At 39.6% G+C, this 14975-nt stretch overlaps 1 long non-coding RNA gene across 1 annotated transcript; it reads left to right on the top strand.

The window, feature by feature from the left end:
* Nucleotides 1-36: 36 nt before the first annotated feature.
* LOC105066190 (uncharacterized) lies at nt 37-11498 on the top strand. Its single transcript, XR_835019.3, has 3 exons — nt 37-227; nt 3785-4015; nt 7157-11498. It is a non-coding gene; the product is annotated as an uncharacterized LOC105066190 (long non-coding RNA).
* The last annotated feature ends 3477 nt before the right edge of the window (nt 11499-14975 follow it).

The raw sequence follows: 14975 nt of genomic DNA, 5'->3' as shown, positions 1-14975 counted from the left end.
CCCTCGGGAGGCTCTGCCCGGAAGACGCCAGCTCAGCCAGGCTCGTAGAAGCGATGGGAGCCGGTGGAAGCGGGCGGCGGAGCAGGGCCCTCGGGTGGGAGGAGGAGGCTGACGCGAGCATGTGCGAAGTGGGCTGAAATTCACGTCCCGTTTGGAGGAGTTTGGGGATAATGGTTTATGACATTGAGGACTTCGGAATCCTGAATCCGTGAAAGTCTGAGCTGGGCGTAAGTAAGATACCCCAAGACCTGTACCTGCACTTAGACGTTCAGTAAAAGTTAATTCTAGTTAAGTTCACTTTAGAGTCCAAGGCAGCTGTTGGCTGCTCTGAAGATTTAAATGCAGATGTGCAAAGAATTCCAAAATATAGTTTGTGAAAAAAGTAAGGCGCATTAGTGTGTATGGTGTGGTTACTTGTGTGTATGACCGAAATACGTGTAAATTCAGGCTTTTTTTTTGTCCTGGATGGCGTTCCTGTGGAAGGAAGGCTTCCACTTTTCATTTTACGAACAGATTGAAATTTTCTAAACTTACCCATGTGTTACTGAATCTATTAACGGAAGTTATTAAGGTAGGGTAATTATGGCCCACTTTTCTGCGTTTGTTTTGTAGTTCACTGAATTTGCAATTGTAAAAAAAGGAAATAAAATAATTTGAAAATTAGAATGATATATAGTAGTATGAAGACAAGGAAATTATTGTAAAATTGAAACATTTAAAGCAATTTTTTTTTTAGTTTTTTGGAGGGGTTGGTAATTAGGTTTATTTGTTTGTTTGTTTATAGAGACGCGGTCCTGGGGATAGAACCTAGGACCTTGTGCATGTTAAGCATGTGCTCTACACTTGAGCTTTATTTTTATGTTTTTTATGTTCACTTACCATTTTTATAAGGCTAACTATAAATTATAAGCTAAGGGCTTAAAATCAATATTTTTCAACAGTTCAAATCAGTTTTTTTCCAACAGTTAAAATAAATGTTCAGGTAAGCCTCATCAGAGACCTGTGTTTTATATATGTATACAATTACATATGTATAAATATAATATTTTATTTATATAACAATTCTTATTGAAGGTAAGGTTTTCTTTTAGTGAAAATGTAAAACGTATTTATGTATACTGAACTTCATAATATACTAGAACAGTGAAAGAATTAAAAGACAGACTCTGACCAAGATATTTTAATTTAACGGGAGAATACATGCACGTAAAAGAGTAAAGCGTTTTTACTTTAACTACAGAAGAACCAGACTGAAGCGTGAAATGTGGACATTCTTACCTTCCAAATAGCAGCTGAAAGGAGGGCCTCCCCTATTTCCCCTTTATCCCCTTTGGATGGTTATTTATGTTTTTCTGCTCTTTGGCCTCTGAAATCAGTAGAAGTTCCATTATACTGCTCACTGTGACTTCATCAAAATATATATGGCATTTATTAAAGCCTTGTCTGGAGAACCATAGAATAGAATGTTAAGCCCTCTACATTTTTCACTATATTAATAACAATAACTACTGCTACTTAGCATGCAGGTTAATTGAGAGTCAGACTCAGTGCTGGATGCTTTTAATACACTATTATTGTCACAACTACCTTGCAACACAGGGATCATGACCATGTGATCATGTCATTAGTATTGTGTTTATGATGAATAATCCAAGGCTAAGAAATCTTTCCAAGGATATATGGCCAACCCCAAATCACATAGTTACCAGCTAAGTTGGCATTAGTTATCAAATTCTATTACTGCTTCCTCGGTTTTCATTTTGAGTTTTATACACCTCACACTTGGAATGTAGGCAAACACTTTTGCAGCTGAACTGTCAAATGTGTTCTATGTTGGTGTTGCATTGACACGGTTTACTACCTTTACATTGACACCAGCCTTATTTTTCTAAAACAGATACGATCCTATTACTTTTTTGCTTTAAAAACCACGATGACAACTATTGAATAAAATAACTTTTCAGTATGGTGTACACACACTTCATAAACAGACCTTCATGATCAGGTCTCAGAGTATCACTCTAGTCTTATTCCTGGGCACTTGCTTGTGATCACAACACTCAAGCCACCTGTATTTTCTGGGCCACAAATACATCACAAACTCTAAGTCTCCAAACATTGGCTCCTACAAGCCACTCTTCCAGGAATGTCTGCTCCTAGGGAATTGGTGAAATCCTATTTGCCCTTCTGGCTGCACTCAAATATCCGTTCTCATCTGTGCCTTCACACAGCTCCTCATCTGTCCTTGGGCAGAGCTGATTGATCCCTGACGCAAATTCCGTAGCAGTTAATGCATACCACCTCTTACAACTTGTGTCATATGATTATTTAAAAAATTTATTTACATATTTGTTGTCCCCCTCCCCAGACTCTTAAGCACGTGGATGATGGGGACTATGTCACTCATCTTTGCCTTCCTAGTTTCCAACACAATATCTTGCACAACATATGTGCTTACTAAAGGCTTCCTGAATAAAAGCAATGAAATGAAGTTTTATGGCTTTATAAGTTAGAGTTCTTAATTGCAACTTATAGGAGCTGACTGGGGATGATTTAAATAGAAGTTTACTTAACAAGAGGATTCAGGATATGTCCCAGAATTAATAACAAAGAAGAAGGAACACACTTGGAAGAGAGACTGTAACGAAGGAAGCTGGGGACAGATAGCCATCACCAAAATCACTCCAGAGAGCAGCTCCTCGTGGAGCCCATTGTCCTTATTGCCGAAGCCTGGATCCACAGGTCACTTCAGCCACACTTCTGACCCTGGTTGTAAGGTGCCTCCATGGTCCAATGCCAGTGCCGTCTGGAGACCATGCTGTTTAAAACCCTACCACCTCCTGAGGCGATCTCCCCTGTCTGTGCTTCATGTATCACTTTCTCTTGATTAAAAATCTAGGACAGATGCTGTTTATTGGCAGAGGTTAGATAACAGATTGTGCCCACTGCCAGGGGAGCTGAGAAAGTGGACAATTACTTGAATATAAAATGAGAATTCCTATACCATGCAACCCACACTCCCACCAATAAATAGGTAGATAGATATTTAGATAGACAGACAGACAGATAGATAGATAAATGGCAGTTGTCCACCACAGTGTACACCTTCAGTTATATAATATCAACATATACTTTTCTTCCCATTCTTAACGGTTCAAAAATATTTTCCCTAATAGAATGCAGTGTATTTACCACATAACCAAAATCGCAGTTACTTTATCCTCTAAGGAACAAGCAGAAATCTAATCTTTTTTTCTTTCCTACTTGGCTCAAAGTCCAATTTTCACTAGTTTTATCATAGCCTTTCTTCAATATCATGTAACTTATGGACCAAACTGTAAAGAAACGACCAACAACCCATTCTGTATAAAGCGTCATTCAAGGGAGAAAAGACAGAATAGAACACAGGGTTGTGTCACATTTTTAATTTCCACAACTGTCACAAAGCTGTTGTTGGAATGCATGATTTCTGTCCTTTCTATGATCCTTTTGTCTTCAGCCAATACATCAGCTGATGAAAGTTCCTTATCTGGTGAGGTGACCCAAAAGAACATAGACCTTTGATAGTTCTGGCTATATGAAGTTCCTGTATTTTCCTCTTAATTTTGCTGCAGGACATGAAAATCCCAGGAAATACTCAGATGATTATCTAGGTTCTGTCCTGTGCCTTTCTGACTGTCCTCTTACTCGGTAGCAAAAACCCAACTTCCCCTTTGTTCAGGGTCAGGAGCAGTCACTCTGCAAACCACATAAATAACTCTCCTTTTTTAATCTGTTTGGGCAGTGTCACAAGTTCAACAGGACCCCTCATCATCCAATTCATGGGACTGCTGTTGCTGCTCCTGATATAAGTTCTCTTTCTGAGGCCCTGACACCTTTAATCACAAGACCTAGACTCTGCAGTTCCATGTGTCTGTGTGCTTTCAGGAGACAGTAGGGGTTTAAGCAACACAGAGTTCCGGAGGCAGCATCGGCAGGGGTGCCAGACTTCCGGAGACAAAGAAGATTTTTACAAGTGAGTAATTTGGTGAGAGGTGTCCACCCACCCAGCTGTCTTCCCAGATCAGACTGTGGGAGAAACAGGACCAATACCAACCTCTAGTTTCAAGAACAGCGTGCGCCTGAACTCAGGTGGTGGTGTCTGGTTGCTGCAGGAGCGGCTCATTAATAGCTTCTATCACTGTTTTGTTATTGCTTCTTCTTAATGGACTATGTAATAAGACTAATGGATTCCGTCAGGATTACAATACCTCTTTCACTGTAAAGCGATTTCCTAGGGAAGAAGCAATGTGTGTGCAAAATTACGGTGGTAAATAACGCGTTCAGTAAGTCAATGGCTGACAGAAAAAGAAGGCTGATACAGGTAGGATTCTAGTTCAGTAGAAGACAGTATTTCCCAGCATGAGAGGGAAGGAATCTAATTGTGCAGTGGCTGGAGAATGTGCTGGAAGCTCAGGCTTGGCTGCAGCTGGCAGACTGAGCACTCAGCAGTGGCGGTAGCCCAGTAAAAGGAAGTCCGTGTTTTGAGCCTATGTCCTTGTCACCATTTGACTTCATTCATGGGCCAGTGAGCAAGGGGGTGGTTAGGAAGGATGACTGACATCCACAGAGTTGGTCACTTTGTTCAGCTGATGCTTAGGGACTGTGTGGTCCTCCAAAGCCTCGCCATGAATAGGCCTGATCTCTCAGAGTGACCACAGGTGATAATCTGATGAATTTTTTAGTTATTGCGTCCTATAGGCTGCCCACATCTATCCCTTATTACTGGCCAGTTTTACTGTCTTCAGCACCTATCAGACCAGAGAGTAAATCCTGGATTCCCCCATCATTTCTTGAGAATTAGTTATATTGGACAGATCAAAGACTCTCCGTGAAAACTGGAGAATCAAGCTCAGGAGATAGAAACAAAGGGAAGCTACGTTGCCAGAACTGTGGTCCAAATTACTCCCCAGGACCAGTTTGTTGAGCTCACTGGCCTCCAGGCTGAGCCGTGGATTCTGCAGCTGATGGTGTGCGTTGCTCTGACCTCTGGCCACCTTGGCTCCAATGCCCCTGGAAACTTGTAGGCCACAAACACCACTTCCCAGGAAAACTCCCCGCAGCACCAGTTTCTTTGTGTCTTTGAATCCTGTTCTCATGCTTGTGTGCCTGGCTAGTTGATCCTAAAGCACATCCCATGCTCTCGTTTCTAGAAAAGCTGAGAAATTGAGTATGAAACTTTTAGCTTTCATTTTTCCTTGTCAGTTTCTCCGTAGAAGTCCTTGTAACATGTGCTGTCTTTCTCACGCGTTCCCCTCAGGGTCTTTGAAGTAGTGAGCGCACGTTTCTTATCTCTGTTTAATCAGGACACCCTGAAGCCCTTCCTTTGTACCTTCTATGATCTGCTGTACTGCCTAGTCCTCAAGTTTTAGGTGTTGAGGCTTCTCACGTGGAAATATTTCCTGATTTCTCTCTTTTCTTTGAAACCTCATGAATTTTAAAAGCTGCCTCAAGTTTCTCTCTCTCTCTCTTTTTTTTTTTAATTCAGACATATTTTCTGCGATAGATCTCATCTTTCTGTGTGTCCTTAAAATTCTCTGGTTTTAAGGTTTCGTTACTGAAACCTTTAGCGCTCATGAATGGAGTGATTTCAAACCTTTTAGCAATAAGAGGATTTCAAACCTTCTTAAAATGAAATCTTCAGAACGAGTAACAGTGTGGTCAGTCTGACCGAAGCCTGGGTAAGGCCCGAAGCCCTTTCTTTGCTGAGTACACCTTCCCTGTCACCTCTGCAGCCTCCCCTTGGCTGCCTGTACCAGTTGGAACCTTGGGTTGCAAAGTAACAGACATGGTAGTTTGTTAGGGTGGGTATGGGACATCGTGCACCCCAACTAGGCAATTTATGAAGGGGTTATGGTAAGAGTTGTGTCATAAGTTATAGTAAAGAAACAAAATGACTAAGAAGTAACTAGATGAAACTGTTTTCAAGAAAAGGCAAAGGATTGAAAAGCCTCCTTTCTACATGAAGAGGGTTGGTGTATTAGTAGGTAGCTCAGGTAGAATTATTCTGGAAACTGCCCCTACTTCCAGCATCCTGTCCGGAATCTCTAACCACAACCTGAAATTTTTTGAGTAAAGAGATGATAAATGACTTAGCAACTCCAGGAAGATGTAAAAGGCAGCACAGAGAAAATAATGATAAAATCAAATCCTTGCAATCAATATTTTCATACCAATTTGGAATGTTAGGGGCAAATCTAGGTGACCACAGCTGCAGAAAATAAATCAGAAAGAAAATGGGAAATTTGAACAGTGTATAATCGTCTGAAAAATACAAGTTGTTTTGTTTTTAAATCTAACAGGAACTTGTAACTTAAAAATGTTTTTTGTGTGATTGTAATTTAAAAAGATTTAATATTATTTGGTAAGTTTTTAACAGAATTTGTGAGTTTAGATCTGAATCATCAAATCTTTGTTAGGTTTTTAAGTATCATTTGAGTACTTAAGAATATTTTGTGTGTTTGATTTGTAATTCTACCTTCTTATCTGTTTGAAGTCCTTTACAAAACCAGTTATTTATTTTACATTAAAAGTTTTAGATACATCAATCACACTTACAAAGATTTTTAAATACTTAGGAGACCATAATTTGCATTACTTTAATGAGATGTTTAAAATAATACATGAATTAAATTTATAAGTTGTACTTAAATACTTGGGGAAATGTAATATCTTAAATTTAGAAACAAATTGAGTAATTAATAATCATGAGATTTGTAAGTAGATTTACTTGATACTTAAGTTGTGTCTTCAACTTAAAATCAAAATTTTAATATGTTAACTATTAGTGAAAATGAATGTGATGTAAACACACAAAAGCTATCTTTATAATCTTATTTTTTTAAAAAACCCTCAATTATCAAATGATAATTCTCCAAAAAGATACTGATATGTTGAAACCACAGATAAAGTGCCCTGGTCTTGGAGTCAGAAAACCTGGTTCGAACCGCAGCTCTGCCACCCGGGGCAACTCCCATTTTGCCTCCACTCATCCCCCCCCCCCCCCCCCGCTATCTAACCTCCCCCAGGACAGTGGGAAGGAAAGCTGACTGGGTTGGAATTCAGCAAATGATACTATGAGCTCTCAGAAAGTGCTGACTTTTTCTCCTTGGCACAGATGCAGTGAGTCTCTTAAGAGTGAAGAGGAGGAAAATCCAGGTTAAAAAGGAAAGAAAGGAAGAAGGAAGGAAGGAAAATGGGAAGAAGGAAGGAAGAGAGGGAAGAAAGGAAAGGAAATGCTTATAAAGGAAGAAGGAAAATGCTCCCCAGGAAATTTTTACTACGCACCAATTTTGGGAGTCTCTCATCCAGTGGTTTTTCAGTGTTTCCTCAACCAGGAACTTCAGCGTCACCTGGAAACTTGTTGGAAATGCAGCATCTCCAGCCCCGCCGTAGGCCCACTGAATGGGAAATCCTGAGGATGAGGCCCAGCACTGTGTTTTAACAAGCCCTCCAGGGGATTCTGACAGTCACTAAAGTTTGTGTCCTGCTGCCCTGGCCGAAAGCACGTTTGTTTTTCAGTAAAGGCGCATCCAAATATGACAGGCCCCAAAGAGAAGTGTCATCTCTCTGGAAGTTTTGTTGCTCTTTCTCTGGTTCTCACAACACCGGGAAGAGTGGGCAAAACTAAATTAATAAAAAGTGGCATTTGTACTCTGGTTATTGCATACATACCTCATCAGTTTCCTAACTTACAGTAAAATACCTTTGAGGTGAATACATGTGTTACTTATCTGCATACCTCACAGCAAAAATTAGTATAATGCCTCATACAGTCAGTAAACATTTGTTAATGAACAAAATAAACTGTCTTCTTATAAAAATCAAGTTTTCTGTTTGGAAGTTACAAAGGCATCCAGGTCAGATGATGGCTCTTTAATTACTATCTGTGGGCACATGTTCATCTAATATTGCAAATATGATGTATGTGCTTACAGCTAAATGGAAGTTAATTTTCACAATCAAGGTAAACAAGAAAAATTAAGTATTCTACTAATTTCAGGTCAACAGCATCCTTTTCCTATACTAAAGAATCTTCCAAGCAGAAAAGTTGATTTTTATAAGAGAACAGTTTATTAGTTCAGTCCAGATTCTTAAAACATACTCGGTAAATCATGACTGATGATGATTATGTTGATATCAGGGTTATCATGTCTTTTGATAAAGACCTCACTGGGAGGGTGGGGTATAGCACGTACTCAGCATATGCAAGGTCCTGGGTTCAATCCCCAGTACCTCCATTTTAAAAAAAAAAGTCATTGGGAAATTTTATGTCATTCCTGACAACCTAAAACACATTTATGCTGGTCAGAAATTGGAAAACCAGAAAAAGTACATTACGTGTTATTACTGAAACATGATGAATTTTGAAAATGCTAAGAAAGACCATAAAATCAAACAGAGGTGGCCAAGAGCAATTTCTTTCTTGACCACAGACCTATAGGGCTCAGTTCATCAATATTTGAATTGTATGTGTGTAGCTCAATGGTTGTTAAGCTGTTTCTCTACAGACTACAAATTAATATTAATGAGAAATTCAGTGGCATTCAGCAGCAGCATTCTGTCACTGTGCTAGAGTAATCATTGATTTTAATTTAAAATATTAATGCAATGCAGTTTTTTGTCAGCTTAAAGCTACAATTGCACAGAAACAGCAAGTCCCAAGTCAGTGAGACTCTATTATAGGAGATTGAAAGCAAAACTGTCAACGGTGACTGGTTAGTAAGAAATGAACTGCTCTCCAGCAATTGGCCTATGATTATGAATGATTACATCCTTCCTAATGAATAACTGACCCCTGGAGTTATTTGCTTTGCAGTTTTAGACCAATCTGTTTAAAGAGCTGAAGGGCTGCCTGGTGTCAGAGGTGGAATGGTTCATTCTGAACAAGAAATTCAATCACGAGGCCGAGGAATAGAGCCACCCAAACCAGCTGGCACTTTATGCCAGAGGAGAGAAGAGCCAGTAGAAGAACTTGGGAAGGCATGAGAGCAGGTGAGCAGCAACCTTTGTGAAGAAGCAGCGTCTTGGTGTGATAGGCCTGATGGGACGTTGACGAGTGTTACGGACCCAGCCCTACTCTTTACGTCTGAAGGAGCAAAAACAGCGTGTTCTAGTGATCTCAGAGTAGAGAAAAAAGACTTTTCTTAAAAGGAAGCTCTTTAATCAAGATATGATTCCGAAGCCTAATTAGCAGAAACCAGACTCAGTCTCTCTTTGGGACCTCAGACCAAAAACTGTATCAGATGAATGACAATATACAAGGAGAGATCCTCTCTCTTTCTCTTGCCTAACTCCAGGCTGCTTCTTGGTGTCCTGTTTCTAAAGCCTATTTCCTATTTCTTAGGGTAAAGGATAAGCCCTGTTATTAATTTTGTTATTAACACTAAAAGGCTTATAAATCACCTGCCTCTGATAGGAAATCAACATCGAAATAATTTCTGGTGAAGTATATGTCTGGATATTTTGCCATGCCTGACACAAAGTTATGATGACGGAGTTTGAAGTGAAAATTTCTTTTGAAGTCATTGAATTGGTGTTCCTCATTCCCACTTAACTTTATAAAGCAACATACACATTTGTAAATTTTATTTTTTCATAAAGAAAAAAATGAAAATGCCGTTGGCTTTAATTCTACATGTTAATTAAACTTGATTTCTGAAGCAATAGATGTCAATTTACAGGGTAATTTTCTTAAAAAATAAAAAGCAAACAATTATTTGTTGAAATTATGCTATCCTTCAAAAGGTAAGGGCTAAGTTAAATTCAGTTTAACAAAGGAACACCTAATTAATTGCCTGTAACTCCATATAAGCAATAACATTAATGATGTAATAATGAGATTTTTCCCCAGCAGAGATAGGAAGGTAAGATGTAGGTATTGAACAGAAAAATAAATGCATGTTATTGAGCCTAGTATTTCTATTTGCTTCCAGTAGGTACAAACAGTATACTCTGAAAAGCCTTATGTTTAATTCAAAGAAAGTACTGTTTCTCCAAATATTCAAATGTGATGAAAAGTGAAACTATTAACACTATTTCTACCTTTAAAAATGCTGTATTTACAAAAAGCTATGTATGTTTGTATAATATTTTGAATGTCCATGCACTATATGGAGCATGGATTACATTGGCAAAAATGCTACATTATGTGTATTTTGGGAACAAGATAGAGTAGAAATATTAAAATTAATAAGAATGAGAATATTAATATGAACATGTTTTACACATCTCTATAAATTTTCATTTTATATACATGAATGATTAAATACACATTATGCTTTTATAAATGGTAATATAAATAGAAAAATAACCACGGGCAGAAGGGGGAATGCATTGAAAAAAAGGCTTCACAAAAAACCGACGACAGTATATGTACTTATTTACATAAAATTATAAATGTGTGGGTAGAAAAATTAGACGTAAAAATTCCAACAGTAGCTATTGACTTATAGAAAGTCCATGACAAATTGTCAATGAAAAATATTAGAGTTTAAAGTCTATGAATTATATTCTATAATGGATAAAAGCAAACAGTGAAACAAGAAAGAGAAACCAGAGGCATTTGTGTATAGATGATTATATTTGCCTGTTTAACTAGGAGACGATATGAAAGGATGCAGACTGGCCTGTTAACAGTGGATACCCCAGGAGACAAGGAAGCCGGGCGAGGTGTTAGCATTTCCTTTACACATCTGTGTATTATTCCACTTATGTAAACATGCACTAGCAATTTTTTCACATTTAAATCTTTTGTTGAAATAAAACAGAAAACTGCACATATCCTGAGTGTTCAGCTCAATAAGTTATCACAACCCTGAAACCACCGCACAGATAAAGAAAAAACAAGCACTAGCATCTCCGAAGGCTCCCTCAAGCCCCTCCTCAAGTCACTACTTCCAGGACCTCTTTTGACCTCTAGCTCCATAGACTAGTTTCATCCATTTTTCAACTTTTTGTAAGTGAAACTATATATTTTCTGTATCTGGATGCAATCATTTAACCTTAGATTTGTAAGATTCATCCATGTTGTTTTATGGAACAGTGCATCCCTTTTCTTTCAGTTTTGAATAGACCGTAATTTACTTATACACTGTTGATGGGCACTTAAATTTTTCAGAATCTTGCGATAGTACAAATAATATGAATACTGCCACAGAACTTCCTGTCCATGTTTTTGCTGGTCACACACGCTATTCCTTTAGGTATACATCAGGGTTCTGTTTGCAGTGAGCGACCTTGAGGGATGAGGCAATGTTCTGGGCAAAGAGTAGGCTCATTGCTATAAAACAGCAGGTTCCCCGAGTTCGGTATTTCTTCCTTATTACAGCCCACTGCACGTGCAGGGGCCATCTGGGCCCTCTGTCTTGCGCTCCTGGGACTTCGGGGAAAAAGGGACAAATACAAATGATTTTCACACTGTTTCCTGTGCCATGAGTAATAAAATCCTTTGTCTCTGATCCAAGCCTCTTTTGTCTTCTGCCAGCATCTGTGAAATAGGAACAGGCTAACTGATTAGCTTGTCATATGGTTAAAATCAAATCCCACTCTGACACCCATCACATCCAATACATTTATATTTCTCACAAACGTGACCACAACAAAGACATCAAAGTCAGGAAAATAACTTTGAGAATGTACTGGCTGTGTAAATGTCCTGGCTCTTTGTGTTGCCAGCAGCACCACCACGTCCTCTGAGGACATCCACCTGTACAGGGAGTAGAGGTGAGAATTTTCTAGCGGGTGAGAATTCGGAAGACCTGCCCGGTCGCTGGCGGGGAGGCAGCGTGACCCGGCTGCACGCATCGCGGCTTCCGCACCCCGTGCATCCTACATCGGGACGTCGGCCACGGCGCGCCAGGGCAGCCGCTCCGGTTCTGGCTCCGGCTCGGCTTCTCAACCCTCCGGGACCCCGTGGGACCCGGCGGCCCCTGGCGCGGACGTGGCGGGCGCCCTCTACAGGCTGGGGCGCCAGACAGGCCAGCACAGGATGCGCAGCTGAGTGCTCGCGACCAAGGTGTCCGGGCTGCGCGGGCGGCCAATGCCTGCCCTCCTGACGGCCGCTGAGTGCACGCTGAAGTCCCTGCTGGTCCCTTGTGCCACCCCTGGGCTTGGAGCTGCCGGATGCGGGGAGGAGGCACAGACGCTGGAGGGAGGAGGGAAGGAAGCCCCGCAGGAGCCCAACCAGCCTAGGGACAGTGGACAGAGGTGACCGCAGACACCCTCCCCCCAACCACGGACGCCTTGGGCAGACTGTCGTGGACTGTCCCAGACGCCACCGGCACCCCAGTTGTTTACTCTCCTCCTAAACCTGTCCTGGCCCTTTGGCCACACGCTGAATCGTGATAAATTATTTGATGATCTTGAAAAAAAAAATCCTCAGAGCCCATTTAAGTTTCACCAAAGATCACCAAAGACATAGTTCAGAATCACAGGATGTCTTTATTTGTCACGTGTCTTTATTCTCCTTCAGTCTGGGACAGTTTCTCAACCTTTCTTAATGTTTATGACTTTGACACTTGTGAAGATCCTGGCCAGTCACTTTATAGAATGTCCCTCAACTTCACTTTCTTTGATTTTCCTGACGATGAGATTCACTATGAGTTATTGATGGGAACATCACTGTGCTTGATGCTCAGTTGTTATTGCATCTTACCAGGTGGTACAGAATTTTAATTTGTCCAGTGACTGGTGATGTTCACTTTGATCTTTGGATTAAGGTGATGCCTGCCAGAATTCTTCACTGTAAATTATGCCTTTCTCATTTCTGTTTAATAAAGGTTTCATGGAAAGTCATTTGCAGCTATGTAAATATCCCATTTTTCATCAAACAAGTTTAAAATTTGTTTGTTTAGGACTCATAGTTTCCTATTTTATTCAGAGTCATGATCCATTTTCATTATTATTTATTTTTTATGCTCCAGTTGTCTCAGACTTGGCCAGAGGGAGGCTCTCCAGACTGGCTTCTGTGTCCTTTTGGTACAATTACATCATTGAGTATTTATTTTCTTCCTGTCATAATAATATGTTCCAGGTTTATCCCATGATTTTTCCTCCCTACAGAGGTATCTACATATCCATCTATATATATATATATATATCGAAAACCACAAGTTTACATAGATCTTTCCATTTCCAGTCAACACCGCAGGATTTATTTTGTTTTCTTCCTTCCTGTGAAAATAACTCCCTCTCAAACAGTAAGCAACTTGGTTTCTGTTAGCCTTAGTATATTTGTTCAATCCCCGCTATGTAACCTAACAGAAACTGGGCAAAGGATCTGGACAGAAAATTCACAAAAGAGAATATTTAATTGTCAATAAACATACGAAAAGGCACTCAACATGATTAATAATCAGAAAAAAACAAATTAAAACACAATGAAGTTTCATTGCACACTCGAATGTGGGTGAGCGTGGAGAGTATAAGGTCACATTCCGCTAGTCAAGTATCAATTAGTACAAGGACTTTGGAGAAGATTTTGGAATTCTTTCTTTACAAACTTGATAGAACAATCCCACTGTGGAAGGACATCCAAAGAGAATGTCTGTGACATATGAACAGGAAATCAGTAGTAACATTCTTTGTAATGGATCACACTGGAAACTAACTCAAAGTTCATCAACTGAATACATGAATAAATTGTGGAATATTCATACAAATAAATATTATACAGTATTGAGCACATACAGAAATGATCATGAAGTAGAAGTTTTAATTTTAGACCCTAACATGTAGCTTTTAGCTGTTTTCTGTCCTGAGTGGCTTGTACCTCCAGTCTTACGTGCTATGTCGGTTTCCTTCTAGCCTCATGTCTTACTATGCAGCAGGTTAAAGGATCTAATGTAATTATTTACATTAAGGGTTACGTCTCTAATGACAACTTACTATGTTACTTTCTAAGAGATAATTGCATTTTGAATAGAGAACACCCTTTTAATTCAGAAGAAGGGTGGTCAGCAGTGGAATTTCTGAAATCAGCCCCAGGTTGATAAGGCAAACGTTTCTTCAAGAAAGCTCTCAAAGCAATACTTTCTTTTGATACGAATCTTGACAGGTTCTTTAAATCAGAGGCTGCAAACTGGCATATGTAAGCCAAACTGGGGCCACACACATCTCACTGAGCCAGCCCAGAATTTTAACTAAAGCTAAGCCAAAACTTAAAGACTGGTTTCATATAAAAATTCAACTTGCCAGCTTTTCTTGAATTAAAAAAAAAAAAAAGAAAAATGTTTATCGATACTGTCCTTGAATTTCCTCAAGGCAACACTTGCTCGAAACAAAACAGTTCTGCCCCTTTAAACATGCCACGCGCTTTCCTGTTTGCCACAATCCATGCCTCTCTCCTGTTCCCCTGCAAATACTGAGGCCAAATGTCAGTTACCACTTAACATCAAGTACCATTTTTCCTATAGTAGAAAAATAACAGTTTTTGTAGGTCTTAAAAAAGTGAGAGAATAAGAGACAGAGGCCAACTGACTTTTCTGTCTACTTTAACCGTTTATATTCCTTTGCTGGTCTCTTCAGACACTTGAGTTTGAGACTTTTAACTTAAGGCATTTAACATGCCCATCCACAATGAGCCATTTGGCTAGGGAAAAAAATATTTGACGGTTGAATATGGATAGAAAAAGATAAAAGGAGAGTTGGGAGAGTCGTTTCATATATAGCAAAATATGAATGTGTATTTCTAATATTTATTCCCCCCAAACAAACAAACAAAAGAGGCAGTTAAAAGTACTACAGAGGTACAGAGTTTGGAGACGCGTGCTCTGTGTACCTAGAGGGGAGCCTGGAGGAAGGACCTGTACAGTCATTCTTGAGCCAAGCCTCGAAGAATGAGAGGGATTTTTCTTGGCAGAGAGAATGTTATTACTTCATGATGAAGTCTGGGAGTAAATATTGGAACTCTGACTTTTTCTTTCCCGTTTCATTTT

Source organism: Camelus bactrianus, chromosome 14 (genome assembly GCF_048773025.1).
Source record: "Camelus bactrianus isolate YW-2024 breed Bactrian camel chromosome 14, ASM4877302v1, whole genome shotgun sequence".
Classification (NCBI taxonomy): Eukaryota; Metazoa; Chordata; class Mammalia; order Artiodactyla; family Camelidae; genus Camelus; species Camelus bactrianus.
The sequence above is the reverse complement of the archived record's forward strand: the minus strand, read 5'-3'. Positions and strand labels throughout refer to the sequence as shown.